At 42.4% G+C, this 15,976-nt stretch overlaps 1 protein-coding gene across 4 annotated transcripts in view; it reads right to left on the bottom strand.

The window, feature by feature from the left end:
- MAD1 (mitotic checkpoint family protein) overlaps positions 1–15,976 on the bottom strand; it is a 204,084-nt gene that overhangs the window by 125,789 nt on the left and 62,319 nt on the right. The gene's annotated exons all lie outside the window — the stretch shown is intronic.

Consider the following 15,976-nt stretch of genomic DNA (forward strand, 5'->3'; position numbering starts at 1 on the left):
GGAGGCTAAAGGGATGGAAGTACTCGACGAAGTAGCATCTGTCAGAGGTGGAAGAGAAGCAGAGATAGATGGAGGAGTAGGTGGAGGGGGAGGGAGAGGAGCCGATGATGAGGGAGGGATGCTAATAGGCAGCTAGGAAGGAAGAAGAGCAATTGAGGGTGGGGGAGGTTCAATCGGTGATGAGGTATCACCTGCAAAAGAACCATCAACCGGATCGTCAGAGGCCACAACCTCATCGAAGATCGCATCCTGACTCACCTCAATCTTCTGTGTAGACGGATCGTAGAGCCGATAGCCCTTCGTCGTCATGTTGTAGCCCACGAAGATAGGCTTGCGCGACTTCAAGTCAAGCTTCATCTATCTCTTTTTCTTGTCCACACAGACATATACCTCGCACTCGAAGATGCGAAAATGGGACACAAAAGGCTTCTTCCCAAAGAAAGTCTTGTACGGGATCATCTCCATCAAAGCAGAAGCCGAAGATCACTTGCGGATGTGAACCGTTGTAGCGATCGCCTCACCCCAAAGCAAATGTGGTAGGCCCCTATTCTCCAACATGGATCGAGCCATCTCCAACATGATCCAATCCTCCCGCACTACCACACCATTCTTAGATGGTGGGTTGGGATGGAAGTACTCCACCCGAATCCCATGATCCTTACAAAACTCAAAAAAGAGATTAGAAGTAAACTTGCCGTCGTGATCCACTCGTATGCCTCGGACCTTGGAAGTGGTTTGTGTCTCCATAAACACCTTCCGCTCACAAAAGCGAGACTACATATCACTCCTCTACTCCAAAAAATAAGGCCACACATAACAACTAAAATCGTCAACAATCAGCTTCAAATACTTGGCCTTCCCAAGGGAAGTTGTGCCCATAGGGCCACAAAGGTCAGTGTGAACCAACTCAAGTCATGAAGAAGTCCTCCATGTGGCAACCTAGGGATGTGGCTGCCAATGTTGCTTGCCCCTTAAGCAGTTAGGGCAGAGGGTGTGAATAGGAGGGAAATCAAGAAGTCCCTCCACCATCTTTCTCCAAGAAGCCTGTCTAATTGCATCCATGTTAAGATGACCATAACGAGTATGCGAATGCAGCCCAAGCTTGTGAGAAGACCTCACGGCTAAAGCTGTAAGCCTGTAAAGCCCACCCTCTTGTATACCGGTCTAAAGAGGCACTCCCATAGACTCATCCTCTACAATCATTGCATCTTTGGTGAAGATCACACAAGTACCTAGCTAGGTAAGACCATAAACAACTGAGAAATTGAAACCTACCTTTGAAACATACAGAACTCTCGTCGAAAAAGACCGTCTATCTCGTAACAAGGATGGTCCCCGCTCCACGAATTGAAACCGCAAAGTTGTCACCAATGGTGACAATGCCCATCTAGATCTCAAATTATGAAGTCAATCTTGTATGTAAGTCATATGAGAAGAAGCGCCACTATTCACAAGCCAAGGCTTCTCCCGGGAAGAAGAAGTAAGAGTCGTCTCCTCCTCGACATGTATATGCACAAAGACAGACTCTGTCGTAGTAAGGGTCACCTTCAAATCCTTCTCCTTGGGCTTCAATAGGGGCTACTTATGCCATCACTTCTCCTCGAGGTGAGTGCCCTCCCACAGTGTGGGAACTTGAGCTTCTTCTCCTTCAAATCCTTCTTCTTCTCTTCCTCCTCCTCAACCTTCTCCTTTTGCTTCTTTTTCCCGCCTTCTGTACTTGCAATAAATGCCTTGGTGAAGCCAAAACCACTCGATGCCGCCTTTCTGAGTCACTCATCATACTCCAAGACAAGCAGTAAAAGCTCCTCCCACAGGTCCGCGACGTAATAAGGTTGGTGTAGAAGACATCAAACCAGGGAGAAGGCAGTTAGGTCAAAAGAATCACAGCCATATCCTCAGAAGAGATCTATCATCTAAGAGAGGCAAGCTCACCTCTCATATCCACCATTTTTGTGATATGCTTCTTCATAGAAGGAGAGTCATCAAGACTGAACATCCGAAGCTTCTTCTCAAGAGAGATCTTGTGTGTTGGATGTAAAGGCCCTTTACGCACTCTCCCGTGTATATATTACTTCACACATGTGAACTCACCCTAGCGGGTGTAAGTGTATCGTACCCTAAATATAAATACATTCTTTCATTCTTTGTGTGTACCACACTGGTACACACCTATCCATCGACTCACTCTCACACTCTCTCATTGTTCAGCGTTGTTGAGCACCTCGACTATTATGCATGCCCTCTTTCTTTGCTTCTACTTCAACTCTACAAACTGGTATCAAAGCACGACGGTCCAAGCAGCTAGTCGTGGCAGCCAACTGCAATAATGTCTCCTACATGCAAGTTGATAGATTGACGGGCGCTAGGATGCAGAGGCCACCGTATTGCTGCAAGCATAACGACCAGCGAAGGCTGCTAGGAATAGGTCAAACGGACTGACGAAGGCAGTGTGTGTGGCGGGCAACCAGTCAACGGGCAGACAACCACACATGAGGTGAACCAACAGTCGACAAGGTCCACCAAGGCGGCGCAACGGACTAAAAGTCCCACAATCTGCACGCGATGTGGCTGCACAAACGTCCGTCAAACGGGTAGGTCAACGGCCCATTTTCCTTAAAAGTTCAAAAATTTTCACTTCATTTTATTTTCCCCTCTCTACCGGGTGTTCACCATACAAGCACAAAGTACAAATCTGTGCAAATCTGTTTCTCAAAATTTGGGGCTTTTCCCAAATTTGGTGACAGACACATGATTCAGTGATTTCTAAACCATAAATTGCAGACAATAAGTGCATGAGTCTCGGAAATTTTGGGGATTTTCTGATTCAAGTGAAATTTCCACTTGGTTGAGCCAAATTCTTGGAAATTTGTGCACTCTTGGATCCCGAAAGTTGGGGCTTTTGCAAAATTCGTGAAATTTCTGCAACATTTACCCGTATTTGATGCTCGGGAACACATATTTATTCAATTGGAGCATATTCACTACAGAAATTTTGGGACTTTTCACATTGGTGATGTATTTTGAGTCATTTTGAGACTGGAGAGTGAAATTTGCAGTAGATTCACTATTGAGTGCTAGTCTTTTGAGTTTTGGATGCTTCAAATGTTGAAAAATAGGAGCTTCTTTTGGTACATGTATTGCTAAATACTCATTATGCAGTGAAACAGTGGTAAATACAGCATTTGGGTCATTGCATTTGGGAATTTTGTGATGTATTACTGAAGTGGGAGCTATCCTTAATGCAAATGTATCAGCTTTGATTCGTGCATATGCTGTAATCAGTACTTGAGACTGAAATTTGCAGCTAAGCATCTGCTCTTGGACACCTTGGAAGTACAAGAGTGTGTGCTTGCTGTTACACTTCAGCAACCTTGCTAGTGGCTGAAAGCATACAGCCCTTTATTGCAACTGTGTATTGTTGAAGATGGCTGGCAGTGCAACCACATCTAACACAAAGAATCTCTTTGAGATTCGTAAATTCAACGGCACTGGTTTTGGTCTTTGGAAAGACCGTATGCAAGGCATACTCTTTCCAAAGGACTGCCATGATGCTTTAGAAGAACATAAGCGTGTTGCTTTGTCAGATGAGGATTGAGCTAAAATGAATAAAAAGGCCATTACTTACATTAAAATGGCCATCAAAAATGATATCTTGGTTGATATAAAGGGGCTTGATACTACCTATGTAGTTTGGGAGAAACTCAAGGCCACTTATGAGAATACAAATCCTGTCAATCAGGTACATCTCAAGCGGAAGTCGGTCAACTTGAAGCTTGATGAGTCCAAGCTTGCCTCAGAGCATTTGAATGCTTTCAATAGTATTTTGAGTAAGTTACAGGATGCAGGTTTTGATTCTAAATTGAGGGCTATCTTCTTGCTCATAACCTTGCCGATTCATGGGAACCATTGGTTGTGTCATTGAGCAATAACCCCAACTTGACATTTGATGGTGTGCGTGTATCTATTCTAAATGAAGAGATTAGACGCAAGGCAAGTGGGGAAAATAGTGGATCAGCCTACAATGTAAGAGGAAGAATTGAAAAAAGATATAATGCTACAAATAAAAACAAAAATCACAGCAAAAGCAAGGAAAAACAGCAAGATGTAACTTGCTATCAATGTGGTCGCAAAGGGCATAAAAAGCCCGATTGCATGTACTTTAAAAAGAAACAAGAACGCAATAAGCAAGCTAATACAAAAGGCAAAAATAATGACAAGGATGGCAAAAAGAATATGTGGTATCTAGTGTTGTTATTGAGAAAATAAAACATGATAAAGATGTTGATTTGCTGGTTGCATTTTCAGATCCGCTTGCCATGACAATGAAAGATATGTATATCACTAAAACAAATGTGATAGATGCTTTGTCACAATCGTGGATTGTTGACAACGGTGCTTCTTTTCATGTAACTCCATCTTTGAAATGTTTTTCTACTTATGCAAAAGATAATCATAGAAAAGTCTACCTTGGCAACAATCATGCATGTGATATTGAAGGAATGGACACCATACACCTGGCTCTAGAAAATTGTCAGGAATTGATTCTTCATGATGTTAGATATGTACCTGGTATCAAGAAGAGCTTGCTTTCTGTTGGACAGCTAGACAACAAAGGTTACTTCACTACTTTTGGTAGTGGTATGTTGAAAATACAGAAAGGATCTATGCTAGTCACTAGAGGTGGTAAAAAGGGGACTCTGTATTATCTCTACTGCAAGGCACTTCTTGGAAAGTTTGTTGTAGTTGCTGAAGTACAGTCACACATGGAGTTATGGCACAAGCGTCTTGGCCATATGAGCCAAAAGGGTTTGCAAGCACTCTCTTCGCTTGGAAGAGTTGATGTGAGAAACTCAAAGCTTGACTTTTGTGACGATTGTATTCTTGATAAACATGTAAAAAGTCCATACTCTCACGGAGCCTCTAGGAAGGAATGTATCTTGGATTTAGTCCATTCTGATATTTGCACCACGCTAATAAAAACTTATTATGATTTCCGTTATTTTGTGTCTCTTATTGATGACCATTCTAGGAAGCTACAGGTCTACTTGCTTAGGCAGAAAAGTGAGGCATTGGATGCTTTTAAAAGGCTTTATGCATTGGTTAATACTCAAAAAGGCTTAAAGTTAAAATCCATAAGAACATATAATGGGGGAGAGTATGTGTCTAAAGAATTCAATAAGTTTTGTGATGACAATGGGATTAAACGAGAGCTTACAGGTCCTTACAATCCATCATCTAATGGTGTGGCTGAGCGAATGAATCGCACGTTATGTGAGAAGATTCAGTGCATGCTGTCCACAACTAATCTCTCGCAATCATTTTGGGGAGAGGCACTTAAAACCATGGTGCATATTTGCAACCAATCTCCACATCATGCACTTGAAAGTGGCATCCCTGAAGAGGTTCGTTCTGGCAAACCTACTTCATATGACCACTTAAGAGTCTCTGGCTGTGAATGCTATATACATGTACCTGTTGATAGCAAAACCAAACTGGACATGAAATCTCATAGAGACATCTTCATGGGTTATGGAGATGAAGGTGAAATGGGCTATCAAGTTTGGGTTCCAAGCATAAAAAAGGTGCTACACAGTCGGGATATGGTATTTAATGAGTCAAAGCTACTGAAAAATGTCACATCTAATGACTTAGAGACAAAGAAAGTTCAATTTCAGCATGACCAGTTACTTAAGCAACCATCAGCCACTAAAAATTCAGCTCCTTTTGATGCTGATTATGACAATCAATATATCAATATTGAGCCAGATGAAAATGGGCAGCAAGAGGATGTTGAACATCAGCTTGAGCACCAAAACCAGCATACTGAAAATGAATTACAGCAGCCTGAAATTGTATTACAGCAATTGAACATGTAGTTCAGCAGCCAAACAATGAGATCATTGACATTCCCTTGGATGCGGATCCATTACCTGATAACACAATTCATTGGGTAAGAAGGTCTACACGTGTCAAAAGACCTATACAAAGATTTGATCCTTCTTTGGACTGCGTTTTGCTCACAGATGAAGGTGAGCCTCTTATGTATAAAGAGACCTTATCATGTAAATTAAAGAAAAAGTGGGAGCTAGCTATGCAGGAAGAAATGAAGTCATTGTATCAAAATGATACTTGAGATTTGGTTACATTGCCTAAGGATAGGAAAGACATTCCTAACAAATGGTTCTATAAAATCAAATGTGTGGATGGCAAGCCCAAATACAAAGCCATACTTGTAGCCAAGGGCTATACACAAAAGGAGGGCATTGATTTTCAGGAAGTCTTTTCTCCTGTTGTCAAAATGACCACTCTTCGAGTGTTATTTGTCATTGTAGCATCTATGGATCTTGAACTTGATCAGATGGATGTTAAAACTGCATTTTTACATAGTGATCTGGAAGAAGAGTTGTACATGAAATAGCCCGAAGGCTTTGTTATACAAGGAAAGGAGCATTTGGTATGTAACCTTAAGAGAAGCTTGTATGGTTTGAAACATGCTCCTAGACAATGGTATAAAAAGTTTGATGCCTTCATGCTCTCACATAGATTTAACAGCAGTAGTGCATATCACTGCTTATATATTAAGAAAGCTGATGATGAAAGCCTTATTATACTTGTGCTTTATGTGGATGATATGCTTATTGCTAGTAAGCATAAAAGCCAGATTAATGCATTGAAAAGATAGCTGAATTTAGCCTTTTCCATGAAGGATTTGGGTGTAGTTGAACATATTTTGGGAATGCGTGTAACACGAGATAGAGAGCAACAATTCTTATTTCTCTCACAAGAAAAGTACATCAACAAAGTACTTGATCGTTTTTCTATGGTTGATGCTAAGCCTCTTGGTGTACCTTTTTCACCTTATCTTAAGTTTAGAAAAGCAGATTGCCCAAAAGATGATAACGCAGCCAGTACTATGAAGGGTGTTCCTTATGCTTCGGCTTGCGGTTCACTCATGTATGCTATGGTTGCCACTAGACCTTACATTGCTTATGCAATGGGAGTTGTAAGCAGGTTCATGTCAAATCCTGGCAAAGCACATTGGGAAGCAATGAAATGTATCTTACGGTACCTTAAGGGCACACAAAGAACATGTATTTGCTATGACAAGGGTACGTTAGATTTGCAAGGGTATTGTGATGCAGACATGGCAGGTGACTTGGATACTCGCAAGTCTACTAGCGGGTACATCTTTATCTTGACTAGTGGGGCGGTTTCTTGGTGCTCTAGATTGCAAAATATAGTAGCACTCTCTACCACTGAGGCTGAATATATTTCAGCCACTAAAGCTTCAAAAGAAGCAGTTTGGCTGGTCGCTTGATCAAGGATTTTGGGCTGCCCACCAAAACACCTATACTTGGATGTGATAGCCAAAGCGTTGTATGTCTGGCTAAGAATGGCATGTTTCATGCACGTACCAAACATATTGATGTTCAGTTTTATTTTATCAAACAGATTCTGGATGATGGTCTAGTCACACTAACTAAGATCAAATCACAAGATAACCATGCAGATCTTCTCACTAAAAGTCTTGCAAAGGCTCCACATGAGCATTGCATCAGACTTGTGGGACTTGGTTAAAGGTTTGCTTCGGACCTTTAAGTGGGAGGTTGTTGGGTGTAAAGGCCCTTTGCATGCCCTCCCATGTATATATTACTTCACACATGTGAGCTCACCCTAGCGGGTGCAAATGTACCGTACCCTAAGTATAAATACATTCTTTTATTCTTTGTGTGTACCACACTGATACACAACTATCCGTTGACTCACTCTCACACTATCCCTAGCAGGTGTAAGTGTACTGTACCCTAAGTATAAATACATTCTTTTATTATTTGTGTGTACCACACTGGTACACACCTATTCGTCGACTAACTCTCACACTATCTCACTGTTCAGGACTATTCAGCACCTCGACTATTGTGCCTGCCCTCTTTCTCTGCTTCCGCTTCAACTCTACATTGTGGGCAAACATCTTGTGCTGATACAAAGACGCAAACTTGCTCCACACTTCCGCCGCAATCTTCAATCTACAAACATGCACAAAAACAAAGTCATGCAGACTTATAAAGATAAAAGATCTGGCTCGAGAAATGAGCCGATGCCATAAGGCAGCACGATCCATATAGAGCCTATCAACTGGATCCTCCTTGCGACGCCGAATAGGTGAAGAAACGAGCTCCCAAAGATCAAAGGTGCCAAGTATACACTCCACCTTGCAGGACCACAAGGAATAGTTGAAACCATCTAGTTTTTCTCTTTTGGGTATAGAAGGGAGAACATGCACCTAAACAAAGGGTATCAAGGAAGCCATCTTCACTTCAGATGGGACCTTCACTTCAAATGGGGCCCGCCATGATAGATGAGCAAAAAAAGAACAGATTCGAGGAGACTCCTCTCATTGGTGGTAACCGCGAAACTCCCGATAATCATGTCTCTGCTCAAACGAGTGGCGTAGGATAAGCTTCTCATCTAAGTCATCGAAGCCTTGAAACTGGTAAGACATCTTCCGAGTTTGCAATCACCAAAAAAGTTGCAATACAAGACAAATTAGACAACAAAATGTGATGTCTACACACAAGGACTATCGCCTACACCAAAGATGTCGCTTGAGGAGAGAGAAAAAACGCTGATGCCAAGCAAAAAAAACCACCACCACCCCACACATGATGTCGCCTACGCCTAAATGGTTGTCACCTCCTCCTAGATGTATACATTTGCAACAAAACACAAATTTTACCATTGACGCAATCACCACAGAATGTTGCGTTTGCAACGAACACAAGAGATAAAAGCTGCATTTGATGGTTGGGCTCCTCCTCTACAAAAGATCTCACCTCCATGCTCCCAATTAGGCTCTGATACAATGTGAGAGTGCGCGACAGAAGAAGAAACACGAGCACAGACACACACACACACACACACACACACACACACACACACACACAGAATAGAAGATAAAGAAAGACATACTGCGCTGACCGAAGAAGAATATTGAATACAATGATGACTGATAAGTCCTTGCATACAACACGAAGCATCAATGAGGCACCATATCAGGCTGAGATGATGAAAGCAAGACTAATGACGAAGAGTGTCAAAGAGGAGGGTGTTGAAGATAACCTACACAAGTGAGAGAGTGATCAATGAGGGGGCTATAAATAGCCAACACCTTCCAAATCTGGCCAACTGCAGCAAATGCATAAAAATGACTGCATTAAACGCAGTCTGACTGCTGAAAAAAATAGGGAAAATGATGTAAAAAATAACCAGCAGTCTTGGAGCAGTCTAGCACTTACCAAAGGTGGAAACCTCCTAACGGAGTAGGGAAATGCACAAGAAATGTGCCTAAAATGGGAGAAATGCACACTAAACTACCAAAGCTCCCATGTCTTCATCAAACTCTAACAAGAGCTCACAACCAAGAGATGACAGAGTGACATGACTAAAGCACGCAAGCTAACACCTTCTTGGTATTCTACAAGTTTCGGCACTTGTCTTCAACATCAACACCCTCCCCCCCTATTGGTCACATTTGCGCTGAAAATCATGGTTGGCAACAATGACAGCAGTCATCTCATGCACATTAAGAAGCTTGAAGGAGCACATAACTTTGCAATCTGGCAAAAACAGTGCTATAATATTATGTTGCAGAAGAAGCAAGCAAAGTCGATTAAGACCAAAGGTGCAAAGCCCGCAGATTTGGAACAAGAAGACTGGGATGAGTTAAATGAGCTTGCACGCTCAACCATCGAGCTATCGATTTCTAATGCCTTGTTTAACATTGAAGGTTTGGATTCTGCCTATGCTATTTGGACTCAACTGGAATAACTGTATGCACAGAAGAGTGCCGCAAGCAAAGTTTGTTGGCTGAAAAAGCTTATGAATTTGTGTATGAAAGAGGGTACGGCAATGTCTACTCACTTGAGTGAGTTTAACTCCATTTTCAGCCAGCTGGTTACCTTGAAGTTCATGATTGATGAAGACTTTAAGGCTACGTTCTTGCTTTGCACTCTGCCAGAGAGTTGGGATAGATTCAAGACTGCTATGAGCAATTCTAATGTGATCCTCTTGTATGCTGATGCAGAGAGTGTTCTACTCATGGAAGAAATGAATCGGCAAAACAATGCATCCAGTAACCCTTCCAGTGCTTTGCATACTACGGGCAGATCACAACGGAAAGGCAAATCTGATAGCAAGGGACGCAGTAAATCACGTGGTAAGGCTGTTGAATGCCATCATTGTGGCAAGAAGAGTCACTTTAAATGTGACTGCTACAAATGAAAGAAAGAGAAAGGAAAGGGCAAGAAGAGAGATGATAGCAAGGAAGGGAAGAAAGAGAGTCGGCCTAAGAAGAGAAGTGTCAAAATCGAAGAAGTGAATGTAGTCACTCATGACAGTGACAATAGGAATGACGTACTCTTTGTCTCTTCACACTTTAGTACACATGCTTTACTTGCAGATACGGATGATGACATGCACACTGGGATTCTAGATTCAGGTGCTTCCTTTCATGTCACCACTCATCATGAGTGAACCGTATTGCTTCAAGGAAGCAATGGACAGACAGGACACCAAGAAATGGTATAAAGCCATGTTGTCAAAGATGGAATCTCTTGAGAAAAATAGCACTTGGAACTTGGTGCAATTGCCTAAAGGGCAAAAATCCTTCCATGCAAACGAGTTTACAAGATGAAGGTCACTTTTGGTTCCTCACCAAAGTACAAAGCAAGATTGGTTGCGAAGGGGTACAAGCAAGAACATGGAGTTGACTTTGATCAAATCTTCTCTCCTGTAGTCAAGATGACTACATTGAGAACCATTTTGGGCTTGGTTGCAGCTGAAGATATGGAGCTCATACAGATGGATGTAAAGACTGCATTCTTACATGGTGATCTGCATGAAGACATATATATGCAGCAGCCTGAAGGGTTTGTAGCAAAAGAAAAAGAGAAGATGGTATGTAAACTCAAAAGGAGTTTGTATGGGCTGAAACAGGCACCAAGAGAATGGTATCATAAGTTTGATACATTTATGCAATCTCAAGGTTTTCATAGAAGTCAAGTGGATCACTGCTTGTACACCAAGAAGGCAGCAAATGGTAGCCTAATTATCTTGGTTCTGTATGTTGATGGCATACTGATTGCTGGCAAGGATACTCATGCCTTAGACTCACTGAAGCAAACTCTTCATGGCAGCTTTGACATGAAGGATCTTGGTCAAAAGGATTACTCTATCTATCTCAGCAGGAGTATATCTCCAAGGTTTTGCAACATTTCAATATGCGGGGGGGGGGGGGGGGGAAACAATTGGGGCTCTATTGCCTCCATATGTGAAACTCGGTGCAAGGACAACCCTACATCTGATGATGAGAAGGTTGAAATGGCCAAGATATCATATGCTTCAGCTGTTGGCAATTTCATGTATGCTATGGTTGCTACATATCCTGGCATTACCTTTGCAATCGGAGTGGTTAGAAGATACATGGCAAACCCTGGTAAAAAGCATTGGGAAGCAATGAAAGGTATTATGAGATACCTCAAAGGCACAAAGGATTTGTGCATCTGCTTTGGAAAGCAGAAGGCATCTGTCGTTGGCCTTACAGATGCAGACTATACTAGTCATGCGAACTGCAGAAAGTTCACTTCTGGGTATGTGTTTACCTTCACAAGAGGAGCAGTCTCTTAGATCTTCAAGCTACAAAAGTATATTGCATTGTCTACTACAGAGGCAGAGTATGTGGCTGCCACTGAGGCATGCAAGGAGGCTTTATGGCTTTCATGTCTAGTGGGAGAGCTTGGCATTACAGAGTTACATGTTCTCCATTGTGATAGTCAAAGTACTATCATGCTAGCACGGAATCCCGTCTTTCATGCAAAGACGAAGCATATACAAGTGACGTATCACTTCATTAGAGATGTACTTGATAGCAAGAGCATTGAGCTTGTCAAAGTGCATACAGATGATAATCTTGCAGATCTTCTAACGAAGGGTCTTCCAGCAGAGCAATTCGCTCATTGCCGACAAATGATGGAAGTTGGATAGATATATGTATTTCAGCTTTGTACATACCTAGACTTAGCTGATTTTCTTTTCTTCTCTTAAGGCACATTGCCTTTAGGTGGGAGGTTGTTGGGAATAAAGGGCCATCGTGCCTTTTATATGTACACGGGTATGAACACACCCTTAGCAAATTTGTACTTTCATGTATATCTATCTAAAACCTAAAAATATACACTCGTCATTGTACCGAACATGCTCTCTCTCTCTCTCTCTCTCTCTCTCTCTCTCTCTCTCTCTCTCATAAGAAAGCATTGTGTGTCTCAATCCTTGCGCTCTCTGCCATAATAGAGAGGGTGTTGAGCTAAGAAATTCATTATATGCTCACTAGTCTCTTAAACATCCCCAAAACATACGTATTTAATTAAAAACATAAAAACGATGCGCAATTCGAGAGTTTCACTGAAACACTAATTTGGAAAGGCCCATCCACATCTAGAGATAGATAGGCTGTCCCCATTCAATCTTCATCATTTTGTACATGTTTCTCACTCTACCCTGCAAATTTCAACCATCAACCACCTACCATCTCCTATCCAACCATCACCGACTACAACCCATCACTATCTAGCCCTATGAGGCTTATTTCCACTCTATGTAAACCCTAGCAACTACTCCATAATATTCTTCATTGTGTTTTTGTCATGTCATACAATCTATGTTTCCACAGTGCAAACCCTAGCAACTACTCCATAATATTCTTCATTGTACCATCTCATCAATCCGCTCCTTGGACAGATAAAGGCTGTTAGATGTTGAGAAACCCTTCACCTGCAGTTTGCGTTTTTGCATTTTTGCATTTTTGCGTTTTGCGTTTAGGGTTTGCAGCCCCAAAAAGAGGCGCCATCCTAGACTGACTATGCTTATTTATAGGCCACTCTCTCATTCATTCCTCATGGCTGATTCATTCAGTCCATTGCCTCTTCTCTCCAACCTCTCCATTGCCCTCACCCCCCTTCAGAAGGACATTGCGGTTCATGGTTTGTGGTTGTCTTCATCATCTTCCTTGTGCTACAACACCCTTGTTCCCTTGTATCACATTCACTCCATGATTCTGAACTTCATCTTTCCATTCGTCAGAGTTTCTTCGCTCTTCTTTTCTCTTCTCCATGTTTGCCGAGTTCACTCCATGTTCCTCCCCGCCAACCCTATTGTCTCGCTGGTACATCATCTTTTGACATTAGACTCATTCCCCTGCTTCGGCTCCGTAGTTCGCTTGATTGAGAGCTAGTGGTTGTTGTCCACCCATGGCTCCCCAAGAGCTTCCTATTTCCTTCCCTCCCTTGTCTTGATCCATGGACACCGACTGGGACATAAGCATCGAGGAGATTCCATGTAATACCCCTCCTTCATCTCCCCCTTCTACTGAAGTTCAAGAGGCCACCTCTCGGAGCTACCTAGCCTCTATTCCATTGGGGCCCCAATTACGTTCTTCAACACCACCATGGCATTTCCTTCGTCTTTAGATGTTTCGAAGGCCATGATCTGCGAGTTTCTTGATTCTTTCTCTCTCTTAGAGGGGGATTCAATGGGGGGTTCCAAGGGGGATCATCTTTCTTTTTCAGAGGCGATTCCATTTCTCCAACTTCAAAGGGGGTTCCTACTCACCCTACGGTTCTTCACACACCCCACACCCTTTACCTTCTTGGGGTGGTTGACATCTCCATGACATTTCACCCATTGATTCCTCTTTCTCTTTGATATCCAAGATCTACAAGTTCTTCCTAGTTCAAGGCTTTGTATATTTCTGCTATGGCTTCGTGGCTAGGCCTACATATACCTTTTGGCATGGGGTGACCGAACTTGTGGCTTCTCTCCCTAGGTTTAGTTTCAGCTCATCATGTCTATTGTTCTTCACTACACATTACCTTAAAGGTAGAATACTGGGATTTCCCGATTTCAAGACCATATCATTCAATGCCATTTCCCTCCTCCATTTCTATTTCTACCTTCCATTTACAACCCCCAAAGAGGCTTTCTCAGCACCACCCAAGAGACTTCAGTGGGCAACACTCTAGACTGTCTATGCCTATATATATGACACTAACTTCATCCATTCCACTCATCCCACATTCATTCCTTTCGACGTTCCATCACTCTCTTCCATCTCTCCACTGCTGCTCACACCCCACCTGGAGGACATTGCAATTCTTGGTCTTCATCGCTTCTTGCACCAAGCGCCTTGTCCCCTTCTTCTAGACTTCATTTTGGGTTCCAAATTCTCTTCCTCCACCTCATGACCATTTCCACCATTTTGGGCTGCACCAAGCGCCTTGTCCCCTTCTTCTAGACTTCGTTTTGGGTTCCAAATTCTCTTCCTCCACCTCATGACCATTTCCACCGTTTTGGTATGCACCTGCGTTTTTGGCTGCAAATTCTCCTCCTACACTTGCTAACCATAATCTCCATTTGGCATCAGTAAACACCTGCGTTTTTGTTCCCAGATCACCTCCCTCTACCTAGCACAGTGCTATCCACCTAGCATCAGCCTTTGAGGCTGTGTTTCACAGTCTAACACCTCCCTAGCATCAAAGACCACTACAGCAGGCACCTACTACCTCAAATACCAACGTTTTTGTTGTTCCTACTCCATCAAGGGCTGGATTTCCTCATCTGGTAAGTCGTCCTATTGATCATCATCTAGCTAGTGATCTTCTTCCACCTCCACAACATCTAAGGACTGCGTTTCGCTCCCTCCATAGTTGTCCTTTCTCTTCAGATTACTTCGGCATCCCACTCCTCGGAGAGCTGCATTTCACTCCCTCTATAGGGCATGCTTCCTTCCGGTGCTGCCACCTGATTCAAACAAGACAATGCAGTAATCTTTTGACCTTTGGCTCTATTGTATCAACTTTGTTCACTTAGCATGATTCAATGCTTCATCATCATCTTCTTCTGTGTTTTCTAAGTTCCTCTTCTCTCACTGTTTGCCGTACACACACTATGTTTCTCCCCGCAAACCCTACTCCCTCTCTCTTTTGCTTCCAAAGCAATCATTTCTTGACACGGTTTAGTGTCTTGTAGCATCATGTAACATTTTCCGAAAGTCTGGCTTCACTTTTTTGGGTCATCAAAGAAACCTCATGTTTTTTACGCGTAGAAACATTTCTTACTTGTAGAAACGTTTCAGAAGTTCTGAGCCCAAAGAAATGTGTTTATTTGCTGCTATGAAAATGGTAGTCAAGACTGTTTCCTAGTAAGAAGTGATATTGCTCAACAAGATGTGTCTCATTAATGTAACTTCTGTATGTTATCAATTCCCAAACAATACTGTTGTGCTTCAGTTTGGGCATAACAATCCAAAGGGCCTTCTAGCCAACCGAGCCAATGTCAATTATTATACACATGCCGACACTCGAACCAGAAGCAAGCCCATACAGTACCCGAGTTCAAAAGTCAAGACCACTGCCCTCACATAATAGGAACAGTCGCTTTGCCCTTGTCCTGCCATGTACTTTATTCACCATATGATGATAAGTGTGCAGCCGATATCCATTCCCGATTAGTCACTTTCTCAAAGTGGCTACACACAGTCTGAATGTAAGTTGAAACTGTACATAATAAACAAGCTATGGGATGCATTTGGTCCAGAAAGAAAAAAGGAAGAGAGAGGGATGAGGGGGGGAGATCAAAAGCAAGAAGATACATTTTAATGCACCCGCATTTACATGTTGTTGATAAGCATCATGCATCAATCTACTGGGCCCTATAAAGCACAAAAAAAACATTTCTAGCAATGGCACTAAAAGTTCAAAGCTATGAATTCACGTCATAATTTTTTTATGGTAGTAACAGCAAGCTCATTTTGGTTAACCTGGCACAGCCTTATGGCACATCAGACCCTTTAAAGCAAAATAAGTCTATATATTACATTCTGAATAATACTATTCAGGCCTGACACTATAGTTCAATCTTTCCG

This window comes from Lygodium microphyllum, chromosome 13 (genome assembly GCF_053477565.2).
Source record: "Lygodium microphyllum isolate KBCC chromosome 13, Lygodium_microphyllum_v1.1.10, whole genome shotgun sequence".
Classification (NCBI taxonomy): Eukaryota; Viridiplantae; Streptophyta; class Polypodiopsida; order Schizaeales; family Lygodiaceae; genus Lygodium; species Lygodium microphyllum.